Below are 19,334 nucleotides of genomic sequence, written 5' to 3'. Positions count from 1 at the left end.
GAAGGTCCAAAGAGGCTATCACTTGGGGTTACGTCACCCCCAGGGAGAGTCTCTACTTATTTGGGGAAAAAAGTGGCAGCCAGACAAGAGCTGACCCACCACAACACCGGCAAATCCAGATAGGAAATTATGAGCACCAGCCATTTAAGAGCATGGAGACAGAGAAAGAGAATAGGCAAATAACTAAGGACCAGCATGTAACATTTAGCAAATAGAAGCCTTAGTAGTCCCAGGCAGGTTATGCAGGGAGCCCCTCAGGTGGTGAGGTGGGGTGGGGATCTGCGTCTCAGGCAGCCTGGTCTTTTCTGGCGTCATCCTCTTGAGGTCGGTGCAGAGGATCTGGGAGCGCCTTCAGTAGGTGATGGACGACGTCGTCCCATTGACTCAGGAGCAGGCGGAAGAAGAGATGGCCAAGGCCCCAAATCAACCGGCGGCAAGTCCAGCTGCTGCAGGAAATGGGGAAGATCTGTAGGGTCCCGTAGAGTGACAGCTTGATCCTTGGGGTCTGCGAGTAAAGCAAAAGGAAAGCCCCAGCGGTAAGGGATGCTGCGCTCTTTGAGGAGGTGCAAAAGTGGGCGCAGGGCAGCGCGTTGGGCTAGGGTATGGCGGGATAAGTCCTGTAGTAAGATAAAGGGGGCACCTTCATAGGACAGGGACGACATCTGTCGGGCTTTGAGCAGGATCTGATCCTTGATGGCGTAGAAGTGGACTCTGCAAATGACGTCCCTTGGCTTCGAGGGATCAGGATTGGGGGCTCTCAATGCCCTATGAGCTCTATCGATTTCGATGTTCGAGCTTGGTGGACGTCCCAGGAGATCATTGAAAATTTTCACAATGGTTGGTAAAAGTACCGCCTGCGTTATCGACTATTGATCCGAATATTGTTGCGGCGGCTCCTGTTTTCAACATCATCCAGGTGATATTGCAAGGTGTGCAGTTGCGCGTCGTGGGACTATAGTTTGTCTTTCAAGGCTTGCAAGTCTGCAGACAAGGAAGCATGTTCCTGTTGAACGGCTTCCACTTTTGTATCAATCAGGGCCATCTCCGAGCGTACTTGTGTGAATTCTTTTTTACATTCTTGTAAAATGTTAGCTGCAAAGCTAGAGAGGTCTGCCTTGGTGGGAAGCGAACACATCAGGTTGCTTAAGTCCGCCATGGTAGGTGGTCTAGAGTCCTCTTCAAACTGAGGAGCAGGGGACGAGGGTCTCTGGGGCAATGGTGGGAAGCCCTGGGAGGCTGATGCTGCAGAGGTGGCCAGGGTCTGTGTGCTTGGTGAAGCAGTGCCATCATGGCATGGATGGGATTCGTTCCATGATGAGCCTGTGGACCAATGCGGGGAAGTCGCTAGGGACAGCCCAAAAGAGTGAGGCGAGAGGGGTTCCCGCAACATGTACGGGGAAGAGGCCATGACCCGCGGTGAGCTCAGGGCCGTTCTGTTCCGATTGCCCCCCGGTGAAGAGCATCGCCCTGTATCAGGGAGTGTCCCATATGACTGGCTGGGGCACATAACCAGGGGGACCCAATAGGAGATCCTTTCCCCGGGCACAGTGAGGCCTCTGATGGGCTGGAGGTTCCATGTTCCCGGGTAATGGGGTGAGAGGCTGTTTGAGGAGCCCTCTATAATGGGGGGAACTCTTCTTCACTGACCTGCAATGCTGGAGATCGGGGGGACAGCGCAACAGCTGTCAGGCCTCTTCTCTGAGCCAGAGGTGAGAGCTCAGAGTGCGGTCCAGGGCCTCCTTCTTCCAGGTCATGAGGCGTCTGGGCTTGGCTGGGATCGCTGTGTAGGGTCGGCACTGATGCGGACCGGGCTTTACGTCGATCCGGTGAGTGATGGGGAGATCCTGGCTCCGCTAATGTTGTGGTATGCGGAGTCGCATCAGGGTCGGCGGCGCCATCTTGAAAGCGCTCGGCCATGTCGGGGCCCGGAGTTGCAGGCTGTCTGGCGAAGAGCCTGGGTATGTCCCCCTGTGAGGATGTCAGTGGGGCCACAGAGCGGGCCCTACCCTTTTTAGTCACTTTGCCCATTGTTAGAGGGTAGCTGGCGGTGGATTTTCTCCGGTGCTGTGGAGGAGCTCGCAGCACACACGTCCTCACTCCTGCATGGCTGGCCATTCCCCCACCTCTACAGCTTTTTTTTTCAGTGCATTTGCAGTCTAGTGAGCTCTTTGCTTCACACTGAATCTGTTGGAACAATCGGTAGCCCTTATCACTGAACTCCTGACAGCTCATTAAACACTCATTTAAAGGCTATGAACACCTTCGAGGGTAATTTTTTTATGATTGTATTTTACTCATTTTGGGCTAAAAATATATTTTTAAATTGTTCTTTATTAAAAATTCTCAGAAGTTTTAGTCATAAAGGGTTAAAGGGGTATTACCATCTCAGACAATGGGGGCATATCGCTAGGATATGCCCCCATTGTCTGATAGGTGCGGTTCCTGATGCCGACTTCCTCACTGTGACGTAGTCAGCGCCGGCGCAGTGAGGAATACGGCACCAGGAGCGCATCATTCACTCACTGCGCCTGCGCCGAATACAGAAGTGATTGGCGCAGGTGCGGGATTTCATCAGCAAAGCTGCGAACCCTAACATCAATCAAGAGGAGCGGGGAGGGCAGAACAGGGGACCTGGGCGGGATAAAGGGTGAGTGGACGGAGCCTCTAGGTGCTGATTCTATGCCCACATAGCACCTTGAGGCTCATTAGCATATTATAAAATTGCTTATTTTATACGGCTGCAGGGAGAAATGTAAAAAACATACTGATATGTAGTGCTGACATTAGCGCATCGCTAATGTCAGTCAACTACATAACAGTAATTCTGATGGTAGAAACCCTTTAATTTTCAATATAACAATACAATGCTGCCATCTATTGGCCTGTATTGGTATATTGCGCTAATAGCTGCCAAAGCCTGCTTGAGGCTTCAGGCTATTAGTATAGTGTAACAGGTTCTCCGATCTCAGCCAGGGAACGCTGTTACAAGAGCAGGAGCATGCGGCTCTCAGTTTTGGACAGCTCAGATGCCGTAGTCACATTTGACCACGGCATCTGAGGGGTGAAATGAATGTGATCGCATACATGTGCCGTGGGCCTCTGCTATTTAAAATAGCCGAAAGCCAGCGGCTATAGTGCCCGATGATCGTGCGAGCAGGCGCCATGTTTAAAGACACGACTTCTGCCATACATGTACAGCGGAGGTCTCACAGAGCTTAAAGGGATTCCAAAAGGGACCAAAAAGCCTGCACTGTAGCCTTCAAAATATTTATTAAAGGAGTTCTCCAGGAATAATTCAAAATGACTGCTAACAACCTGTCCAAGAATGTGAGCAAAAATCGTTGTCCCCACTACTTTCTGGCATATCTTACACATTGGTGAGCGTTCCTGTCTGGCTGCTCAGCCATTATGGAATATTATAGGCAGGGTCACATCTAGTGTATAGCAGTGTAGTGAGGCCCCTGTCTCCTCCTTCACAACCCCCCCTCCCCCAGGCAGCTCTGCACGTGCTGGTACCAGTCCTGTTCACATTCACATTCTTGGACAAGTTTTTTCATTTTAAAGAGTACAGTGCAGGCTTTTTGGTCATTAACGGGTTAAAAATTGCTCCGGTAGAAAGTAGTGAAAGGTTATACTCCAGATGCATGAGGTGGGTTGGCTACAGTGTAAATTATTTCAAAAAGATGGCATCTTATTACACATTGCTTAGTTTGTATCTGACAGCTCCACTTGTTTAATAGCTTATGATACAGCAATCATTAAGTGTGGTAAAATTGGAAATTCAAAATGCTTTAAAAAAGCCTAAAAATCTGCCAAAACCGCACATGGGTGACGAATAAAAAGGAATAAACCCATATGGGTGCTACAATCTTCTCCATTTATTTTGGATATATGAATTAACCCTTAGAGGACTCAGCAATTTTCCGCTTTTGTTTTTCACTCCCTGCCTCCCCAGAGCCATAATTTTTTTTTATTTTTCTGTTCACATTGCCGCATGAAGGATTATTTTATTGCGGGACAAGGTGTACCATGTAGGTAGTTGACAAACAGGGACTGGAAATACTGTGAAGACAGCCAGGGAGCTGGAACTCAGAGGACCAGGTTGAGTATGGATTTCTCTACAGGTACTAGTGTCTGGGGGCTAGATTAAAAAAAACTAAAAACTGGACAATCCCTGTAAGAACACTACTACATGAATACTGCTGCCACTAATTTGTATGAATTAACTCACCCCATTCCACCTCTGTTTACCCACAACCCAGCTCTGGAATACATTGAGAGGACTCATAGGAAAGCACAATCAATGAAGGGGACTCCATGAGATGTTCCCCCAATGTGTTACAGGGCTTGTTTGCAGGTACACATTTTTCGTTTTTGTATCTGGATTAGCAGTACTATTTATGCATTACTGTACTTATAAGTCCTCACTGGAGGGGTTGACTCTTTTTGTTAGAAGGGTCTTTTTGTTAGAAAGGTCATCCAATGATTAGCTGACCATAGGTTGTCTTGCCGATGGGTTCTTCCTCCCTATCATGTGCAGCTGTAATCTGTGGGCACTAAGGGAGTCAGTTATGAAGCGAAGTACGCCAGTTTTTGGCACACTTATGTTGCAAATTTGGATGTAAAGGGGATTTGTGGCGAAATCTGTGACTTTTCCGCGCTCACGACACTTTTCTGAGGTGGTGGAAAAAAGGGGGCATGGGCCGGTGGCCCATATTATTTATCATTTTCTACGCCTGTTTTGGGCATAGAAAATTACTTAAATCTATGCTAGCAAGGGAGATGGCGTAGTTTGAAGCTAGTCGCACGGCCAGCGGCTAAGCTATGTAGAGGACGGCGCCTCAAATGACAGGGTAGGGTTATTAAGACCGGCATCTAAAATGCCAGTCTTAAGAAAAACCCATAAATATTTAACCTCCCTGCAGGGCCACTACTGGGGAAATGAAGCAGTGAGGTAACAATTTTTAAAAAATTGTTTTTGATGCAGTTTTTGAGCCAGATGTGGATCCAGGGATAAGAAGAAGAATAAGTCCTTCCTTTATATTTCCTTTTGTATCCACTTCTGTCTTTGGCTAAGAAAAAAACTGCATAAATAATCCCTATTACTAAAACTGCCCCAAAAACTGCAGGGCACATTTATTAAGACCGGTGTTTTAGATGCCGGTCTTAAAAAAGCCCCAGTTCTGGTGGTGGATCTCCATAACTTCTGCATATCCACCGCTGATTCTAAATTTAAGACAGCTTCCTTCTATCTTACATTTAGACCATTTTCTACGCCTAAACAAGGCATAGAAAATGATAAATGAGATGGGCCTCCTGGCCCTTTCCCTTTTCCACCATGCCCCCCTTTTTAGACCTGGCATGAGCAGGGAAGTAGTAGCTAATTCTGCCGCAACGTGGCATGTGCAGTGGTGTATCTTGGTTTTGTGCTACCTTAGGCGAGACTAAACTCGGGCACCCCCCTAATATAAATTTGACCCACCCCTTCCTGTCAAGGCCAAACCCCTTCCTTTGTAAACCCCACCCCTTCCTATGTGCCATCCACAGATCCCCCCTAAACAGTGCCACCCACAGATCCCCCCTAAACAGTGCCACCCACAGATCCCCCTCCCCTAAACAGTGCCATCCACAGATCCCCCTTCCCTAAACAGTGCCATCCACAGATCCCCCTAAACGGTGGCATCCACAGATCCCCCCTAAACAGTGCCATCCACAGATCCCCCCAAACAGTGCCATCCACAGATCCCCCTAAACAGTGCCATCCACAGATCCCCCTAAACAGTGCCATCCACAGATCCCCCTCCCCTAAACAGTGCCATCCACAGATCCCCCCCTAAACAGTGGCATCCACAGATCCCCCCCAAAATAGTGCCATCCACAGATCCCCCCTAAACAGTGGCATCCACAGATCCCCCCCTAAACAGTGCCATCCACAGACCCCCCCCCTAAACAATGACTTCCACAGATCCCCCTCCCATAAACCGTGGCATCCACCGATCCTCTCCTAAACAGTGCCATCCACAGATCCCCCTCCCCTAAACAGTGCCATCCACAGATCCCCCTCCCCGACGCTCACAGGAGTACATTTATAAACTGTAATCAGTAACTTTAATCATCGCTGATCTCTTTACTTAGATACCTTACGCTCAGCTCCGGTAACAGCAGGCAGTGCAGGCGGCACTCACTCACTGACGTCACGCACCTGCGCCACCTAGTGGGAGGAGTTACCGGAGCTAAGCGTAAGGTATCCAAGTAAAGAGATCAGCGATGATTAAAGTTAAAGTTACTGATTAGAGTTTATAAATGTACTCCTGTGAGCGGCGTGGCCCTGTATATTCTAACCCCAAGGCAAGCGCCCCCGTCACCATGGGAACGCCTGGGGGTTAGAATATACTATCGGATCTGAGTATACCGGCGTATAAGACGACCCCCGGATCGGATCGGACAAGGGGCAAACAAGGCATTTTGCCGCCCCATTGGCAAGTGCCGCCCCAGGCAAATGCCTTGTTTGCCTCATGATAGATACATCCCTGGGCATGTGGCGTATATCTGTTTGTAAACGACCCCCTGTGTGTGCGATTCCAAACTTATGTTTACAATGAGGTTCTGGTTCTGTCATTGGTTTCACAAAGAGCTATTTTGTTGAAATTCTTGATGCAGTTTTTAAGCCAAACACTGAAGTAGATCCAAAAGTAATGGAAAGAACTTCTACGTCTCCTTCAGCTGGATCCACTTCTGACTTTGGATAAAAAAAAAAAAACTAAAGTGGCCTTTTTCAAAAAATTGTTGGGTGTGAAACTACCCTACTTCTGAAGGTGTTAGGTCCTCCAGAGTTAGTAACTTGTTTAAACAGCTTTTAACTCAATTCACTAATAGGTCAGTTAAAATGAGTTGTCTAATCCTGCATCAACATCTCTTTATAAGTATTGGTGTGAACACTACCCTGCTATGCTAAAGGGGCTTTGCAGGAGTTTGATATTGATGGCTAGAGATGAGCGAATTCTTAAAAAATTCGATTCAGCTGGTTTGCCAAATTTTTTGAGAAAATTTGGTTCGATTAGAATTTATTTGCGGTGAATCGCTTTAAAAACGGATATTTCCTGGCTGCAGAGAGCCTTTATATGGGTGTAGAACACTGTGCCTTGTAGTAACACGCATAGGGAGTCTGCTTTGGTAGTGAAATAATACTGTGAGTCCATATGACATGCAGATGATAGGCCTCGCTCTTAGAATCACTGCACACTTCACTTATTTGGGCAGTCACGGGGCCCAAACTGACCAAATAACTCAAATGTGAACTCAGCCTTACAGGTCGATGTTAGCGCCAAGAAGAAGCGCACTCCTTTTACACCGTCATCAGCTGATTCCACATAGATGCCTACAGAACCTGTTCTATTAAATGCTTATACAAGTAGAGCCCCCTGACAGAGTGGAGAGGGTGTCAGCAGTAAGTTTGTGTTGACGTCACTGATTATTTTGCCCTTCCTCTGATCCGTCAAAACAATAACCCCCAAAAAACAGATCCTGTCTGTTGAGCATCCACCTTTACTCGGTCAGTATTTGGTCAGTAATCCATCAGTATTTCTAATGCCAAAAAACATGGAGTGGATCCAAAACAGAGATGACATGTACATGGAATATTTGCATGTCTTCTGTGTTTTGTACCCACTCCTGATTTTGGCGTCCAAATCATAAGCCAATTCTGATGGGACCATACGGGCCTTACAGCTGCTACAAAGACAGGATCTGTTGTGTGTCTCATTTTTCTTTCCTTCTGACAGATTAGAAGAAGGGTCAAATAAATGATGATGTCAGCCAGGCCGAAAGGCAAAATAGTGGCCCAGTCATGAAGTGGGAAGGGTGGGAACATCATGAGAAATCCACAGAGTGGCTCTATGACATAGTGGTGAGGTGGAAGCAGCATGAGGAGACCACAGAGTGGCCCAATGACAGAGTCTGGAGGTGGCAGCAGCATCAGGAGGAGGCCACAGAGTGGCACAATGACAGTGTGGAGGTGGCGGCAGAATAAGGAGGTCACAGAGCAACATAATGACAGAGTGTGGCGGCAGCATTAGGAGGCCACAGAGTGGCACAATGACAAAGTGTGGAGATGGCGGCAGCATCAGGAGGCCACAGAGTGGCACAATGACAGTGTGAAGGTGGCAGAAGCAGCATCAGGAGACCACAGAGTGGCAAGGTGACATAGTGTGGAGGTGGCAGAAGCATCAGGAGACCACAGAGTGGCAAGGTGACATAGTGAGGATGTGGCAGCAGCATCAGGAGACCACAGAGTGATCCGGTGACAGAGTGGGGAGGTGGGTGGCAATATGAGTATCAGCTGAAGATGGTGGTTCAAAGAAGGAGCACTTGGCATTAGATGTGTGGCACCATGGATGATCTAGTCTGATGCATCAGGCATTGGTGGGTGGAAATCCTAGCTGATCCACGCCTGATTCATCTTGACAAAGGTCAGTCTCTCCACATTTTGGGTGGACAGGCGAATTTTTCTTGGGATAACTATGGCCCCCCCTGCACTAAACACCCACTCTGATGCCACACTACTGGCCGGGCAGGACAACTTTTCCAGGACAAACTCTGCTAGTTGCGGCCACAAATCCAGTTTGGCTGCCCAGTAGTCCAGCGGATCTTCAATGTGGGGTGGTAGGGTACTGTCTAAGTATGCCATCGCCTGCTGGTTCAGGTCCTGCTCCAGGTCTAGCTGCTGCTGCTGGTGAGTAGTTTCTTCACTAGGCGGGTGAAGATAGCTGCTCATCAGCGACTCTAGATTTAAGTTGCTGCTGATAGAACTGGAACTGCTCCTAGCCCCCCACCCTGCCACAGCAGCCATAGCAGAGGAACATGAGTGCAGATTGCCACCCCTGCGAGAGGATGGACGATGGTGCAGGAAGGCAGCGGCCAACTCCCTACATAGGATTTCTTTATAGTAGTTCAGTTTGTCCTCCCTCTCAGCGGGTATAAAAAAGGCCCCCATTTTGGACCGGTAGCGAGGGTCCAACAAGGTGGAGAGCCAGAAGTCATCCCTCTGTCGAATGGTGACAATTTGGCCGTCACTAGCCAAACAAGTGAGCATGCATCGGGCCATTTGTGCAAGTGACTCGGAGAGACTCCCTGCCTGCATCTCCACTTCTTACTGCCATAGTGTGTCTGGATCCTCTGCCTTGTCTTCCTCATCGCCCTGTAGCTCCTCTGGCTGCTCTGCTCCTCCTCTACTGTCACCTGTGTGTAAATCCACCCATTTCGCTTCACATTTCTTGTGCTCCAATGTCCTCCTCCTCCAGTTCAGCCCCCACAGGGCTCATATAGCCGTGAGATGTAGGCACCATGTCTCCAGTCCCCTGACCAGACAGATTTACCAGCATCTATTCGAGGACATGAAGCAGTGGAATGACATCGTTTATCCTGTAGTCCTGGTGACTGTGCAGCGTCCCACTAACTTATGTGGGAACTGCAAAAGCTTTTTGTTGTCATCTGCAATATCATGCTGTAATGTATTACTGTGTGAAATCCCTTGTTACCAGGCTGTCAGGTGCATTACATACATCCACCACTAGATGCAGTAGCACCACAGTATATATAGTGTAGTTCAGGCCTAGTTAGGGAGTGGAGTCAGTTAAGAAAAGGAGTAAGAGGTGAATGAGTGAGACTGCAGCTGCTAGCTGTGGGTAATGCAAGGCAATTCAAGAGAAACAGAGAGAAATAATATACAGGGTGGGCCATTTATATGGATACACCTTAATAAAATGGGAATGGTTGGTTATATTAACTTCCTGTTTGTGGCACATTAGTATATGTGAGGGGGAAACTTTTCAAGATGGGTGGTGACCATGGCGGCCATTTTGAATTCGGCAATTTTGAATCCAACTTTAGTTTTTTTCAATAGGAAGAGGGTCATGTGACACATCAAACTTATTGGGAATTTCACAAGAAAAACAATGGTGTGCTTGGTTTTAATGTAACTTTTTATTCTTTCATGAGTTATTTACAAGTTTCTGACCACTTATAAAATGTGTTCAATGTGCTGCCCATTGTGTTGGATTGTCAATGCAACCCTCTTCTCCCACTCTTCACACACTGATAGCAACACTGCAGGAGAAATGCTAGCACAGGCTTCCAGTATCCGTAGTTTTAGGTGCTGCACATCTCGTATCTTCACAGCATAGACAATTGCCTTCAGATGACCCCAAAGATAAAAGTCTAAGGGGGTCAGATCGGGAGACCTTGGGGGCCATTCAACTGGCCCACGACGACCAATCCACTTTCCAGGAAACTGTTCATCTAGGAATGCTCGGACCTGACACCCATAATGTGGTGGTGCACCATCTTGCTGGAAAAACTCAGGGAACGTGCCAGCTTCAGTGCATAAAGAGGGAAACACATCATCATGTAGCAATTTCACATATCCAGTGGCCTTGAGGTTTCCATTGATGAAGAATGGCCCCACTATCTTTGTACCGCAAATACCACACCATACCATCAATTTCTTTGTTCCAACAGTCTTGGAGGGATCTATCCAATGTGGGTTAGTGTCAGACCAATAGCGGTGGTTTTGTTTGATAACTTCACCATTCACATAAAAGTTTGCTTCATCACTGAACAAAATCTTCTGCGTAAACTGAGGGTCCTGTTCCAATTTTTGTTTTGCCCATTCTGCAAATTCAGTGCGCCGATCTGGGTCATCATCTTTGAGATGCTGCAGTAGCTGGAGTTTGTAAGGGTGCCATTTGTGAGTAGCTAATATCTGCCGAAGGGATGTTCGACTAATGCCACTCTCCAGTGACATGCGGCGAGTGCTACGCTGTGGGCTCTTGCTGAATGAAGCTAGGACAGCCACTGATGTTTCTTTATTAGAGACAGATTTCATGCGTCCACATTTTGGCAAATCCAACATTGAACCAGTTTCACGAAACTTAGCAAGCAGTTTACTAACTGTAGAATGGGAGATGGGTGGTCTCGTAGGGTGTCTTGCATTGAAATCTGCTGCAATGACCCGGTTACTGCGTTCACCAGACATCAACACAATTTCTATCCGCTCCTCACGTGTTAACCTCGGCGACATGTCAATGGCTGTAAACAAAGAGAAACTTGTAAATAACTCATGAAAGAATAAAGTTACGTTAAAACCAAGCACACCATTGTTTTTCTTGTGAAATTCCCAATAAGTTTGATGTGTCACATGACCCTCTTCCTATTGAAAAAACAAAAGTTGGATTCAAAATGGCCGACTTCAAAATGGCCACCATGGTCACCACCCATCTTGAAAAGTTTCCCCCCTCACATATACTAATGTGCCACAAACAGGAAGTTAATTTCACCAACCATTCCCATTTTATTAAGGTGTATCCATATAAATGGCCCACCCTGTACAAAGGAAAACTGCCATTTACTCGAGCTTTAAGGACCTTTGGATTCCCGGTGTAGAACTTATTAGCTTCTGGCAGCCTCACCATTAAAGAGCTGGAGAAACAGAACCAGATTAAAGAGCTGAATATCAGTGAGTACATATCTACCCTAGCCTGACATATTACCACCAGCACAGCCTGTTACTCGGATTAATCACATCCAACTTGCATGTGTATCAGAGACTGTTTAATAACTGGATGTAAACTGTTAGCAAGAACCTGGTTATAGTAAAGTTCCCAGTTGGATTTAAACTTGCCTCATTCTCCTAACTCCATACCACTACCACTCTCAACATTTTGAACCACCAAGGTGCTGGCCTCATGACAAAACCTAAACCATGGGCCCAGCCGCACAAGCACTCAGCACCCATTCACCATCAAGGGAACCTCAATCACCACCTGATCGGTGTTCCCTGTAACCGAGTGTGCCCCAGAGAATCCAGTGCTGTTCTCCCCTTCACTGCACTGCTGGCCCATGGAGGCGACTGCTAAACCGTGAGTAACCGATGAACTGTATGTAGATTCCGGCCTACCGTGCACCTCATGTGTTCTACCCCTGTGGACTGGCACATTGCATAATTTGGCGTCACGAACAGGATCCATATCCTCTGTGCCTTATGTGAATGAGCTCCAATTGTTTGACTGTTTTTATTGGGCTAAAGAAGTGTTTAAACTGCTTAAAGGGAACCTGTCACCTCCAAAACGCACATAAAACCGACATCATTACCTTACAGTAGCCCGCAGTGTGTTCACAATGATTTTTTTCATTCTTCCATCGGTTGCTGCATACTGTAAAAAAAACGCAGTTTTAATCACCCTTCTCGCTATCTTCACTTTGATTTGCATCCTGCCTAGAGATCCCGTCTCCGGCTCCCGCAGTCAGCCGTCAGCTTTGTTCTCACTGCGCATGTGCCGGCCATTTCTAGTGAGCGCACGCCCGGCGTTTCTTGTCCGCAGCATCATCACTGGCTTCAGGCGCAGGAGAACGCAAGCCAGTGATCACACTTTGCCCCTGACCTCACCAGCATCAGGTATTACACTATTTAGGCACATTATCCAGGGGCACAAATATTATATTACCTCAAAAGAAACGTCGCTCACTAGAAATGGCCGGCGCATGCGCAGTGAGAACAAAGCTGACGGCTGACTGCGGGAGCCGGAGCAGGATGCCAATCAAAGTGAAGAGGACGGGTAAGGGGCGGGGTTATTTTTACTTGAAGCAAGGAGGCCGTTGCCTCCTTCACTCCAAGCTGACTCTGAAGATAGCGAGAAGGGTGATTAAAACTGCGTTTTTTTACAGTATGCAGCAACCGATGGAAGAATGAAAAACATCATTTTGAACACACTGCGGGCTACTGTAAGGTAATGATGTCGGTTTTATGTGCGTTTTGGAGGTGGCAGGTTCCCTTTAAAACTGCAAGGATACACTGTGCCAGTTGACTGCTTTGAAATTGCACTGTTAAAACTGGTAAAATCGCAGATTTTTGTGTCACTAGAACTGCTTGCTGCGATTGAATTGACTTTGACCTTGAACCAAAAATGGCCGCCGGAGGCCTTTTTGTCTGATTTTTGGTGCTATCGCTCTGCAAAATGCCCTATACGGCGGGGAAAAAGGGTGCCGCCTCTATATGCAAAATAACTTGGACGGCCCACTATACCTTCATAATAGTGATCCGGGAAGGCCGGCCCTGTATGCGAAATTTCGCGCCGCCTCTTCTGACTGTTAGACACACTGGAGGGAGGAGCCACGCGCAAGAGGGGAGAGTGACGTGCGTATGCACGCCCAAGTATACGCGAGAATTCGCATGTAAGTGACGTGAGGAGAAAGTAAGCGTGATCACCAGTTGTCCTCTACGGAACAATTATATGTTAGTACTCCGATACCCCTGCAGTCTGAGAACTCTCCAAAAATAACAGGGAGCGCTGCCAGAAAGGTTAACTTATATACAAACTGCTCAAACATTACATTAAGCTGGCACCGCGATTCTTAAAGGGCCATACCCCCACAAAATAAAGGTGGCCCATCGCAACGCAGTATAAAAATTGTGTGCAACTAGATTTCACCTGCCATTACTATGTCTGTGCAGGAAGATAATGTGCAACCTGACCTCAATAGGTCCCCTGCAGTAGCCACAGCCGGTTCCAATGCATCATCAGCCGCTGCAGCACCGAGTATGATGCCTCTAACTATGCCTTTGGGGCATCCTGGTTCCCACGATATTCTAGGGAAGCTCACACTTTAAGAGACTTTAAAGAAAAGATTCTTGCTACCTTCAGGTTGTACCCTGTGACAATAGAGCAACAAATGGAAATTCTGCTTGCGCAATTGGAAGGAGCGGCCCTCAGAGAAGTGAAGTCCTGGCCAAGTTCAGAGAGGAAAACGTTGGAGCAGATATTTGAACGGCTCTGCACCAACTTTGAACCCAAGACTGTGTTGGAGGTCAAGATGAGGTTCTTCAGCAAGAAACAGCAATCTGGTGAGTCACTCAGAGACTCTGCATTGTCATTACAGGAAGCCCTCAGAGCTGTGGTACAGGTAGACCCCCATGAAGCAGAAAATTAGGATAAGACGCTTAAAGGGAACTTGTCATCGGGATTTTATGTATAGAGCTGAGGACATAGGTTGCTAGATGGCCGCTAGCACATCCGCAATACCCAGTCCCCATAGCTCTGTGTGCTTTTATTGTGTAAAAAAAAAATTATTTGATACATATGCAAATTAACCTGAGATGAGTCCTGTCCCTGACTCATCTCAGGGACAGGACTCCTCTAAGGTTAATTTGCATATGTATCAAATCGTTTTTTTTTTACATGATAAAAGCATTAGGGTCCTCAGCTTACCTCTCTACCCTGGACTTAACCAGTGGGTATTGGCAGGTACCTATGGCCCCTGAAGACCGTGAAAAAACAGCATTTACTACCCCTATGGGCCTATTTGAATTTAACTACATGCCTTTTGGACTTTGCAATGCCCCTGGAACTTTCCAAAGACTAATGGAGAGATGCTTAGGCCACAAAAACTTTTAAACTGTCCTACTATACCTGGATGACGTAATCATCTATTCAAAATCCTATGAAGATCACTTAAAACATCTTGCAGAAGTCTTCCAAGTTCTCATCAAGCATGGACTCAAGATCAAACCATCTAAGTGCTATGTACTAAAGTCAGAAGTCAAATTCCTGGGACATGTGGTCGGTGCTGAAAAGATCTAGAAAAGATATCGGCGGTCCGGGATTGGCCTACTCCTACTACAGTAAAAGAGGTGAGAAGTTTTCTTAGTTTTGCAGGATACTACAGACGTTTCATCCCTCACTTCGCTCAGATTGCTAAACCGATACAAGAGCTCTTGAGAGGACATCCTAAAAAGTACCAGAAAACCCAGATATCGGTTGAATGGAATGAAGAAAGGGAAATCAACAACAGACAGATCCAAAATTCCTGGTTGAAAAAGAAGGTTGAATCAAGTTGCAATCAGAAAGCAGAGTCTTGGGTGAACTTCAAGACTTCTTCAATCTTCACCAGTGGAAGAACCCCAGAAAGAATCCGCCGTAGAAATGCAGAACCAGAGTTACTCAAGCTATGGAGACACCGAAAACAACTCTTCATGCAAAAAAGCTTGATGTTAAGAAGAACCCTGGATCCAATCACCAACGATCGGCTGTACCAGATCTTAATACCATGCTGAGATGCCAGAATCGTCCTCGAAATGTACCATGATAAATCAGGACACTTTGGGGTACAAAAAACTGAGGCTACTATCCACCGAAGATTTTATTGGATTGGAATGAGAGGAGATATCGAGAGTTGGTGTCGAGAATGTTCTACTTGTGCCATTGGAAGCAATAAAAGACATGACCAAAGAGTGCCATTACATTCCATCGTGAGCAAAACTCCTCTAGAAATAGTGGCCATTGACAATGTAAAGTTAGAACCAAGTCGCTCAGGGTATACCTACTCTATGACAATAATTGATCACTATACCAAATTTGTAGTAGCAGTACCTGTGAAAGACTTGACAGCCAAAACCACCGCAAATGTTTTCTGGAAAAACTTCCTGTTGCCCTATGGATGCCCTGAAAAGATTCTTACAGTTCAAGGATCTGCCTTCGAATCCCAATTGTTCCATGAATGGTGTTCACTTCACAACTGTCAGAAGATCAGAACAGCTTATCATCCTCAAGGTAGCATATGCTCTTGAAAAAGGGATTCATTCCCGAAACGCGTCGAGGTGAATTAATAAAAGACTTCCTGCATATATTGGAGCCCCGGTGTCATCCTTTTGGGGACCAGGAAGCTAACACTACATCTTTTGAAGCGATCTCGGCGGGGGAGGTTGAGGTATAGGTGTCTTGAGCTTTATCCTATGCCCTCCTCCCCGGTGAAGTAAGTGCAACTTTTCGCCAAGATATTAATAGTGTAACCCACTATAATTATATAGTTTTATTGGTAACACTGGAGTTTATGTGGCGCCCCCTGGGTATTATCAGGACACCTGAAACACCCAGCTCACCAACAATTTGTTAGCTAAGTAGCAGGACATGTAGGGCATACATGGGGGATGTCCCTGCACTTACTATTATTTCTGGGCGCCGCTCCGTTGCGCCGCTGTGACCCCCGTTACATTTTCCCACGCTACAGGGAGTGCAGAATTATTAGGCAAGTTGTATTTTTGAGGATTAATTTTATTATTGAACAACAACCATGTTCTCAATGAACCCAAAAAACTCATTAATATCAAAGCTGAATATTTTTGGAAGTAGTTTGTAGTTTGTTTTTAGTTTTAGCTATTTTAGGGGGATATCTGTGTGTGCAGGTGACTATTACTGTGCATAATTATTAGGCAACTTTAACAAAAAACAAATATATACCCATTTCAATTATTTATTTTTACCAGTGAAACCAATATAACATCTCAACATTCACAAATATACATTTCTGACATTCAAAAACAAAACAAAAAACAAATCAGTGACCAATATAGCCACCTTTCTTTGCAAGGACACTCAAAAGCCTGCCATCCATGGATTCTGTCAGTGTTTTGATCTGTTCACCATCAACATTGCGTGCAGCAGCAACCACAGCCTCCCAGACACTGTTCAGAGAGGTGTACTGTTTTCCCTCCTTGTAAATCTCACATTTGATGATGGACCACAGGTTCTCAATGGGGTTCAGATCAGGTGAACAAGGAGGCCATGTCATTAGATTTTCTTCTTTTATACCCTTTCTTGCCAGCCACGCTGTGGAGTACTTGGACGCGTGTGATGGAGCATTGTCCTGCATGAAAATCATGTTTTTCTTGAAGGATGCAGACTTCTTCCTGTACCACTGCTTGAAGAAGGTGTCTTCCAGAAACTGGCAGTAGGACTGGGAGTTGAGCTTGACTCCATCCTCAACCCGAAAAGGCCCCACAAGCTCATCTTTGATGATACCAGCCCAAACCAGTACTCCACCTCCACCTTGCTGGCGTCTGAGTCGGACTGGAGCTCTCTGCCCTTTACCAATCCAGCCACGGGCCCATCCATCTGGCCCATCAAGACTCACTCTCATTTCATCAGTCCATAAAACCTTAGAAAAATCAGTCTTGAGATATTTCTTGGCCCAGTCTTGACGTTTCAGCTTGTGTGTCTTGTTCAGTGGTGGTCGTCTTTCAGCCTTTCTTACCTTGGCCATGTCTCGGAGTATTGCACACCTTGTGCTTTTGGGCACTCCAGTGATGTTGCAGCTCTGAAATATGGCCAAACTGGTGGCAAGTGGCATCTTGGCAGCTGCACGCTTGACTTTTCTCAGTTCATGGGCAGTTATTTTGCGCCTTGGTTTTTCCACACGCTTCTTGCGACCCTGTTGACTATTTTGAATGAAACGCTTGATTGTTCGATGATCACGCTTCAGAAGCTTTGCAATTTTAAGAGTGCTGCATCCCTCTGCAAGATATCTCACTATTTTTGACTTTTCTGAGCCTGTCAAGTCCTTCTTTTGACCCATTTTGCCAAAGGAAACAAAGTTGCCTAATAATTATGCACACCTAATATAGGGTGTTGATGTCATTAGACCACACCCCTTCTCATTACAGAGATGCACATCGCCTAATATGCTTAATTGGTAGTAGGCTTTCGAGCCTATACAGCTTGGAGTAAGACAACATGCATAAAGAGGATGATGTGGTCAAAATACTCATTTGCCTAATAATTCTGCACGCAGTGTATATGCTAAGTAACAGCATCGGAGCACCAGGGAGGAGACATCAGCTTTTCTCTGTGGGCGTTCTTTTTCCAATGGTAGCAAGCTGCCACCCTCTTCTCCCGATGATGATGAAGCCCCTAATTCACCCGGCTAGTACTGTCTGCACATCACTGATGTTCTCCTAATAGGTCTCTGGGTCAGGGGCCTGACCGCTCGGAACACCAGCTCCCAAGCCACTCTCCTCATCACTACTTGCCCGCCTAGTGGAGGAATTGGCGGATGTCTCCTCCACATCTTGGCTGGCCAGTAGCTGCTTACTGTCCTCTAGTAGCTAGTCGTTGCTGTATAGTAGGGCTGAGCCCACAGCATATAATAGTTCTCTGGCTGAGGGAACAGAAAAGGACAGAGGCAGGTTGAGGACAGGTGAGGGCACAGGGCCTGCTCCCGGGCCATGCCAACTAAGGGTTGTGTCTGACGAACCCACCGACTCTTGGCTTGGGGTGTCTGATGTCACTTGGGATGAAATGGATGACCGGGTCAACCATTCAAGAAGCGCTGGGTTGGTGGTCAAGCCACGACCGCTAGATGACACCGGGAGCTCAGGCCTCTCGCTGCGACTCCTGCTGCCATGCCCCCATACTGTGCTGCGACCTGTGCCTGCGCCAGAAACATTTAGGCCTCTGCCACTCCCCTCTGCAGGGCCTGGCATTTCTCTGTCTGACATACTGTTAGATCAAATAAATAAATAAAAAGGAAATTAAAACACCCCAAAAAAGTCAGTAATTTTCTTACTTCACCACACAACAGCTAATAAGCCCTTTTTTTCCACTAAAACACACCAAGAAGGGCTGTAATTTTCTCACTTCACCACAAAATAGCAAATACTTTTTTTTGAGCCAGTAATACACTCAAAAAAGGGCTTTATAACATATAACTGCACCGCTGAACAGCAATTAGGCCTTTATTTTTTTCACTTATACACTCCACAAAAGGCTTTAGAACATATAACTGCACCGCTGAACGGCAAATATATATTTCTTTTTTCCACTTTTCCACTCCTCAAAAGGCTTTAGAACATATAACTTCACAGCTGAACAGCAAATATATTTTTCTTTTTTCCACTTATACACTCCACAAAAGGCTTTAGAACATATAACTGCACCGCTGAACGGCAAATATATTTTTCTTTTTTCCACTTATACACTCCACAAAAGGGCTTTAAAACATATAACTGCACCGCTGAATGGCAAATAGGCCCTTATTTTTTCCAATTATACATGACACAAAAGGCTTTAGAGCATATAACTGCTCCGCTGAACGGCAATTAGGCCCTTATTTTTTTCCACTTATACACTCCACAAAAGGATTTAGAAGATATAACTGCCCCGCTGAACGGCAAATATATTTTTCTTTTGCACTAATACACGATAAAAAAGGCTTTAGAACATATAACTGCACCGATGAACAGCAATTAGGCCCTTATTTTTTCCACTTATACACTACACAAAAGGCTTTAGAACATATAACTGCTCTGCTGAACGGCAAATATACTTTTCTTTTGCACTAATACACAACAAAAAGGGCTTTAGAACATATAACTGCACTGCTGAACGGCAAATATATTTAATTTTTTCCACTTATACACTCTAGAAAAGGCTTTAGAATATATAACTGCACCGCTGAACGGCAAATATATTTTTCTTTTTTCCACTTATACACTCCAGAAAAGGCCT

The sequence above is a fragment of the Bufo bufo genome, chromosome 1, assembly GCF_905171765.1.
Source record: "Bufo bufo chromosome 1, aBufBuf1.1, whole genome shotgun sequence".
Lineage (NCBI taxonomy): Eukaryota > Metazoa > Chordata > Amphibia > Anura > Bufonidae > Bufo > Bufo bufo.
The sequence above is the reverse complement of the archived record's forward strand: the minus strand, read 5'-3'. Positions refer to the sequence as shown.